The sequence below is a fragment of the Chrysochloris asiatica genome, unplaced genomic scaffold (genome assembly GCF_000296735.1).
Source record: "Chrysochloris asiatica unplaced genomic scaffold, ChrAsi1.0 scaffold00057, whole genome shotgun sequence".
Taxonomy (NCBI): Eukaryota; Metazoa; Chordata; class Mammalia; order Afrosoricida; family Chrysochloridae; genus Chrysochloris; species Chrysochloris asiatica.
The window spans coordinates 11,036,583-11,045,452 of NW_006408575.1; positions in this window are offsets into that span (position 1 = coordinate 11,036,583).

The following is an 8,870-nucleotide window of genomic DNA, read 5'->3' on the forward strand; positions in this document are numbered from 1 at the left end:
CAATTTGATGAACTTGGCCTATTCTTATAGATGTAGTAGCTCAAAAGAGGGAACGAATCTTTACAGCAAGGATCATTCCCACCCCCTCGGTTACACAGGGTTGACAGGGATGGGAGATTTAGACATTGGTTACCCAAAATGGGGAGGCTACAAAGGCATGAAATAGCTGACTTACAAGCTTTCAAGAAGGAGCGTAGTTTCAGAGGGTGAAGGGGAAGATAGAATCTCCACTGAGTGATTTCCAACCTGTCTGGATGGGGCTGGTGAAAAGAGATGGGATAAGACTCTTGTAGTTCAATAGTGAATAATTGCTATCAGGATTAACTGTGAGAGTTGCAAATGTAAAGGTAGATGCTTTGTAACAAAAGGAAGGGGGTGGTTAATTTTGTGGTCCAGGAGCAGAGGACTCTGGAACCATCAAGGGAGAAGAGTGGAATGTGGGACCCTGTCCAGAGAAGCTGTGATACCAGAGATGGAGACAGAGATGATGATGTAGAGAGACAGAGTGGCTGGGGACTCTGAACTCAGGGAGGGAGAGGGGCTGTGTGCTGACAGTTTGGGGGCAGGCTTGCGGGGTGTACCCTTTGGTTGTTTGATGATGTATGGAGAGGATTGTAGTCATTGCAATGAAACAAAATACGATAGGATGAATGTAAAGCTGATGTTCTCCCATGTAAGCTATCACTCAATTCACATGTAAGCTATCACTCAATTCACAATAAAAACTTAAAAAAAAAAAAGGGGGGGGGAGCCCCAAGAATAGGAAAAAAAATCGTTTGCAAGGACTTATCAGACAAGGGACTAATTTCTAAAATCCATAGAAAACTACAACACCTCTACAAGAAAAAGACAAATAACTCAATTAAAAAAATGAGCACAGGACATAAACAGACATTTCACCAAGGAAGACATTCAGGCAGCCAACAAACATATGAAGAAATATCCACGATCACTAACAATTTGTTGCTGTTGTTATGTGCCGTGGAGTCAGTTCCGACTCATAGTGACCCTACACAGGGTTTCCGAGGCTATAAATCTTTACAGGAGCAGATCGCCTCATCTTTCTCCTGTGGAACCGCTGGTAGTTTCGAACTGCTGACCTTGTGGCTCGCAGCCTGATTCGTAACCACTATGCTACCAGAGCTCCTAACAATTAGAGAGATGCAAATCAAAACAACAATGAGATATCATCTCACACCAGCAATAATAGCAAAGTTCAAAAATGCAGAGGACAATAAATGCTGGTGAGGATGTAGAGAGACTGAGATCCTCCTACATTGCTGGTGGGAATGAAAATGGTCCAACCACTCTGGAAAACAGTATGGCACTTCCTCAGAAGGTTGGAAATAGAAATACCTTATGATCCAGCAATTCCTCTACTTGGAATTTACCCACAAGAAATACAAGCCATAACACAAGTAGATATATGTACACCAATGTTCATAGCAGAACTATATATATATAAACAATAGCAAAAACATGGAGACAGCTTAAGTGCACATCAATGGAAGAATGGATAAACAAACTTTGGTACATATACACAATGGAATATTATACTAATTTGAAGAATAACAAGGAAGCTGTAAGCCACCGTATAATATGGATGAAACTTGAAGACATTATGCTGAGTGAAATAAGTCACAAAAGGACAAATATTGAATAAGACCATTATTATAAAAGCGTAAGAAAAGATACCCATACTAAAAGGAAAAAGAAAAAGAAAAAAAAAAAACTTTGTTGGTTACTAGGGGTGGGAGGGAGGTAGAGGATAGGGTAGGGGATAGACACATCATAGTTTGGGAGTTGGGGAGGGCAATACACAAGAAAGGGGAGGGGGTGGAGCAACAAGATAGATAGAGGAAACTTAGGCAGGTTTGTATGGGCTAAATGGAACAGAGGTAAATAGTGACGCATGTTCAACCTTGAAAGAACAGGGCTTTGTGATACAGAGATCGAGGCAGTCTGAATGGGTAAATAAGGGTAAATAAGGTTAAGATGCTCGACAGTCTTATGGATATTGGTATCCCTTACCTACTATTATAAAATAGACACTTGAGTGGAATAGAAAGGAATGTCGGGGAACATGATTACAGAAAGCTTGTAAGCCTGTCTTCAGCCTATAACTGATTGGAATACCTAAAAGAGGTTCTAGAACTTGCCCAGTGAAGTAGGCTTCTTGGGGATCCTTTGTAGTATATAGGACCTTAGGTGGAATCCTGAGTCCCATAAGGGACCTTCTGAGGTGGGACATTCTCATTTGAAAGGACAAGCAGATAAGCCTAGAGCAGCTAGAGGAACAGAAGATACTTATTGAAAGAAAGACTAGCAAGGAAAATCTGAAACAAAAATGGCAGTCTGATTGGGTACTACAAGAACAAATAAGTTGTTCTCCAGGGAGCAATGAAGGCAAGCAATCAAGTCCCTTCAGGACAAACCCCCTTCCAAGGCTGAAACTTAAAGAGAACACATGAGCAGGCATGCAAGCTTCCTGGTGACCATGTTGGTCAACTGGTGAGTAGAAGAGAGGGAAAGGCAGCAATGAAGACACGGGCTGAGTTGGATCACATTCCACAGATTCTTGTCCACCTGAAGATGAGAAAGAAGAGGGAGGGGTGTTTCGTCTGAAGTGTGGTGAGACCTGGGGACTCCTGAGCCCATGCACAAGGTCATAGCCATGGAGGGCTAGAGTTGAGAGTGAAGCATCCAGCTATATGAAGTGAGGGGAGACAAGAACAACCAAACTTGTAGATAGTTCTCAAAACTTGTATCTAGTTCTCACTAGACCTAACCTCGATGGCTTGATGATTAGAACTCGATTAGAGGAAGATAAAAATTTTTGATAAAGGAAATAAGTATAAATTGCTACAATTTGATGAACTTGACCTATACTTATGGATGTAGTAGCTCAAAATACCAATAGAGAGGGAAAGATTCTTGTATCAAGGATCAATCCTATCCCCTTTGTATACAGTGTTGATAGGGATGAGCAAACTTAGACACTGGCTACCTAAAATAGGGGTTGTTGTTGTTAAGTGCCGTCGAGTCGGTTCCGACCCATAGCGACCCTGTGCAGGGTTTCCAAGGGTGTAAATCCTTACGGGAGTAGACAGCCAGGGGGCTATAAAAGCACAAAGTGACTGGCTTATAAGTTTTCAAGAGGGAATTTCGTTTCAGAGAGTGTGGAGAACAATAGAATCCCCACTGAATAGTTTTCGTCTTATCTAGATGGGTCTGGTGAAAGGAGATGGGAATACGATTCTTATGATGCAATAGAGTAATTGCTATCATGACTAATTGCAACTGTCAAAACTGTAAAGGTAGAAGTTTTGCAACAAAAAGTTAATCTTACATTCCAGGAACATAGGACCCTAGGACCTTCAAGGTAGAAGAACATGAGTGGAATGTGGGACCCTATAAAGAAAAGCAGCAACACCAGAGATGGAGGCAGAGATGATGACATGGAGAGATAGAGCAACAGAGGACTGTAGACTCATGGATAGAGGAAGGCTGTGTGCTGGCAACCATGAGATAGGCTTGCAGATTGTGCCCTTTGGTTGTTTAAATGATTATACATTCCTGAGTGTTTTTGTGTACATTCCAAAAAACAAAATAAAACAGAGGGAATAGAAGCAAATACTGTTGAATGATGATGTCTGGATAGAATTATAGTCATTGGAATGAAATGATGAGTGTGGAACCAATGTTCTCCTCTGTAAACTATTACTCAAATCACAATAAAAGCTTAAAAAAAACAAAAACAAAAACAAAAAACTTATTGCTCTAGAGTTAATTTTGAGTCACAGCAAACCAATGTGTTACTGCGTTCCAGAGGGTTTTCTAGGCTATAATCTACACAACAAGGTTGGTTTGAATTGCAAGGTTGGCAGTTCAAACTCACCAACTGCTTCTTAGAAATCCTATACAGGGCTGCTATGAGTCAAAACCAACTCAACGGCACTTAACAACAAATATCTTTATGGAAGTAGATCACTTGATGTTTTTTTCACGGTGCTACTTAGTGGGTTCTAACTGACAATCTTTAGATTAGTAATTGAGTGCAAACCATTTGAATGATCCAGCAATTTTCAGACTAAAAGAAAATCCCAATTATCTCCAACTCCAAATATTCACACCTTTGTTAACTTCACTCCCTCTCTAGTGTGGGCAGGTCCTCCGACTTGTTTCTATATATACTATATATACTATAGCAAAGATGATGGGGTTATTACATTCTGTTATTATGTTACATAAGATTGTGATGCCTATCTTGCGAGGAGACTCCTTCCCTTCTTGGCTTTGATGAAGTAAATGACCATGTTGTGGAGGCCAACATGGCAAGGAATTAAAGATATCCTCTAGCCAACACGTAGCTTGACTCCAATAGCCAGGAAAAACCTAAATCCTACCAACAGCCACATGATCTTGGAAGTAGATCCCTTCCCAGTGAAACCTTCAGATGAGAACTCATTCCTAGCCAAAACCTTGATTATATAGCCTTATAGAAAACCCAGTCCAGCCATGTCCATACCCCTAACCTACAGAAACTCTGAGATCACAAATGTGTGCTGTTTTTAGCTGTCAAGTTTGTGGAAATGTAGACAATTAATACACTGAGCCTGCCTAATTCAACTACTACATCCTTGGTAAGGAGCTCTGGTAGTATAATGGATTATGAGCTGAGCTGCTAACCACAAGATCAACAGTTCAAATCTACCAGCCACTTTGCAAGAGCAAGATGAGGCTTTTGACACCTGTAAAGATTTACAGCCTCAGAAACCTTATACAGGGTTTGTATGAGTCAGAACCGCCTTAGTAGCACACAACCATCACCATCATATCCTTGATATCTAATATAGCACAGGGCACATAGTTGTTGTTGTTAAGTATTGTTGAGTTGGTTCTGATTCAGCAACTCTGTATAGAGTTTCTGGGGAGCAGCTGGTGGGTTTTAACTGCCAACCTTGTAGTTGATAGTCCAACGCTGATTCTATAGCACCACACCAGGAGTCCTAGGGCACATAGTAGGTTGTTGTTGTTGTTGTTAAGTGCCACTGAGTCGATTCCGACCCATAGCAACCCTGTATAGGCTTTCCAAGGAGCAGCTGGTGAGCTTGAAGTACCAACCTTGCAGTTCAAATGACTTTGCAGTCTGATGCATTAGCCCACAGTGCCACACCAGGACTCCACATAGTAAGATAGGTATGCAAAAATAGTGAGCAAATAAATGAATTCATAAATTAATCAGAGTAAGAAACCCTGGTAGCATAGTGGATTATGAGCTGGGTTGTTAACCATAAAATCATTAGTTCAAGTCTACTAGTTGCTCTGTGGGAGTAAGACGAGGTTTTCTGCTCCTGTAAAGATTTGCAGCCTATATAGCATCACTATGAATCAGAACTGACTTGGTGGCACACAACCACCACATGACTTATCTTAAATTCTTCTAACCCAATATTTATCCCAGCTATTTTTTTTTCTTCTTTCTTGTTTTTGTTACTTCTGTTAAGTGCTATCAAGTGGGTTCTAATTCATAGTAACCCTGTATAGGGTTTCTGAGTAGCAGCTGGTGGGCTTGAGCCACTGACCTTGTGGCTAACAGCCCAGTTCTTATCCTACAGCGCCACAGCAGGACTCCTCCTTCTTCCTTGTTGTTGTTAAAATACCGTCGCGTAGGTTCCGACTCATAGCGACACTGTATAGCATTTCCGAGGAGCAGCTGGTAACTTTGAACCACCAGCTTTGTGGTTCAAACCGACCTTGTGGCCCAGTGTTTATTCTACAATGCCACACCAGACCTACAGTAATAGCTCAAAATCCAATACGAGCCCATCAGGCAGGAACTGTCCTTGAAAACCTTTCACTCTTAGGAGGGAAAATGGGAAGCACAAACTGTTATTATGATGATAACTGTGATCCAGCCTTAATGAAATCAACGTGTGGTTAAATAACTGTGTGCTGAGTATAAATTGTTATTGTTATTGATGGACCATTTCCTTTACTGGATAAATGCAGTGCAGTGCTGCAAGCGTGGGAGCAATCTTGGCTTTATTGATCCATAATTATTCCAAACACATGGAGGATATTATTGACCATTGTGGTGTGGCCTTTGGGTGGCACTGGCCCTCAGGGATAGCCTCAACTGTACCCCCTTACAGGGGTAGTTCTGACCTTTAAACCTACTAGAGTCTGTTGCTCAAAGCCAACTAACATAGGCAGAGTTCTGTTTTGGACATGGACAATTGCTTTTCTGCACTTTGAACATTAACAGAAACTTTCAAAAGCAAAAACACAGAAATCATCTCCTCTTCCTGGTAAGGCTATTGCCAGGTTCCTCCTGCTTTGGCCAGTCTCATGGTGACTGATAGGACTCACCAGATTACGCAGTAGCACTATGAGGGTATCAGATGTTTCTTAGGTTAGTTAGGGAATCACCAACAGAGAGGGAGACAGGATCACAGAGCAACACCTCACTGTCCTTTGCTGGGTTTCAAGACAGCTTATCTAGAACACTGACACTCTGATAAAAAGTGTTTGTTTTTCTCTGAAGGCATTGGTGAAAAACAAGTCTCCAGGAACCGATGAAATACAAATTGAAATCTTTCAACAAATGGATGTAACATTGGAGGAACTTATTCATCTATGCCAAGAAATCTGGTAGACAGTCACCTGGCCAACTGATGGTTTGGTACCACCTGTTCTTGTTCATATGGTAACTCTTGAAATGGTTGAACATCAACTGATTCTTTTTTGTACAGTGTCTCTTTCATCATTTTTGAATATTTCTGATGTCATTCAATATTTTATCCATAGAATCCTACAGTATTACAAGCAAAGATCTGAATTTTGTGTCCAGTTCTTTCAGCTGATTTTCTAACTCCAGGTCTTTGCACATTTTATTGTAATACTTGACTTTGTCTTTGCTGGCTGCCCTTTGAAAATTTCTGTTCAGCTCTTTTACTTCATTTCTTCCGGTTGCTTTAGCTTCTCCATATTCAAGAGCAAGTTTCAGAGTCTCTTCTGGCATCCATTTTGACCTTTTATTTCTTTCTTGTCTTTTAAACAACCTTTTACTTTCTTCCTATATGATGTTCTTGGTATCTTCCCACAACTCTTCTCATCTTTGGTCATTGTATCTAATACATCAAAGTTGTTCTTGAAATGTTTTCTAAATTCAAGAGGGATATATTCAAGGTCATACTTTGGCTCTCATGAACTTTTTTTTTTTTTTTTCCTTCATCTTCAGCCTGAATTTGCATCTGAGTAATTCATAGTCTATTCTACAGTCTGCCCTGGCCTTGTTTTGGTAGATGATATTGAGCTTGTCCATCATCTCTTACCACCTGGTAAGGTCCATGTGTATAGTTGCCTTTTGTGGTGTTTTTAAAAGATACTAGCAAAAACTAATTTGTTGGTCTTGCAAAATTCTACCATGTGATCTCCTGCATCAATTCTATTACCAACACCATATTTTCCAACTATTGATCCTTCCTCTTTGTTTCCAACCTTTGCATTCCAATCACTAGTAATTATCAATGCATCTTGATTATATGTTTGATAAATTTCATACTGAAGAAGTTGACAGAATTCTTCAATTCTATCTTCACTGGCTTTAGTGATTGTTACATAAATTTGAATAACAGTAGTATTAACTGGAATTCCTTGTGTTGTTGTTGGTGCCATTCCTGTCAATGTCATTATGGTCAACTTGACTTTGAGGAGGCAGTTCTTTCCCAGTTATGTTTTGAGTGCCCTCCAACCTGAGGGCCTCATCTTCTGGCCCTATATATGACAATGTTCCACTGCTGTTTATAAGGTTTTCAGTGACTAAATATTAAGAAGTGGCGCACCTCTTCTTCTTAATATGTCTTAGTCTGGAAGTTCCACTGAAACCTGCTCTTCATGGATTACCCTACTGGTATCCATGATGACATCACAGCAATACACAAGCCACCATAGCATAAGAAACTGACAGACGAGTGGTTGACTCATAATGACCATGTGTATATTCATGGTGATTGTGTTGGTGGTTATGTGCCATAGAGTCGGATCTGAGGCTGTAAATCTTTACGGGAGCAGAAAGCCTCATCTTTCTCCCACAGAACAGCTGGTAGTTTTGAACTGCTGACCTTGAGATTAGCAGCCTGATTCATAACCACTACACTACCAGAGCTCCTCTACACTACCAGAGCTCCTCTGGTAGATTCATGGTGACCCTATATAGTTTCTAAGTCTGTAAATCTTTACAGGAGCAGATAACTCCATCTTTCTCCCAAGTAGCAACTGGTTGGTTTGAACTACCAACTTTGTGGTTACCAGATCAGCACCTTACCCATAGCACAACTAAGGGTCCATATGGAAGCATATACTAGTGATAATTGAGACTTGACCAAGAAAGGAAGATGAGAACTAGATTCCCTGACAAGTTATGCATGACCTACAGAGTTAACTAAGTGGAGGAGGAAGGGAAACATTTTCTAAGCAGAGGTGGCAGCATGTGCAAAGTCTGTATTGCAAGAGGAGCACAAGGGTTAGAAGAAACCAGTGAGAACAAGAACCAAAAAGAATAAGAAGAATGTCATAAAAGATGATATTAAAGAGAGCGGATTCAACCTTATCAAACCAGAGGGTAGGATCTCAACAATGAGCAAGCCATATATTATTGTTGTTGTTATGTCCCATGGAGTCAGTTCTGACTCATAACAACCCTGTACAGGGTTTCGGAGGCTGTAAATCTTTACGGGATCAGAAAGCTTCATCTTTCTCCTACAGAGCAGCTGGTAGTTTCAAACTGCTGACCTTAAGGTTCGCAGCCTGATTTCTAACCACTATGCTACCAGAGCTCATATCTATGTACGTATGTATGTATGTAT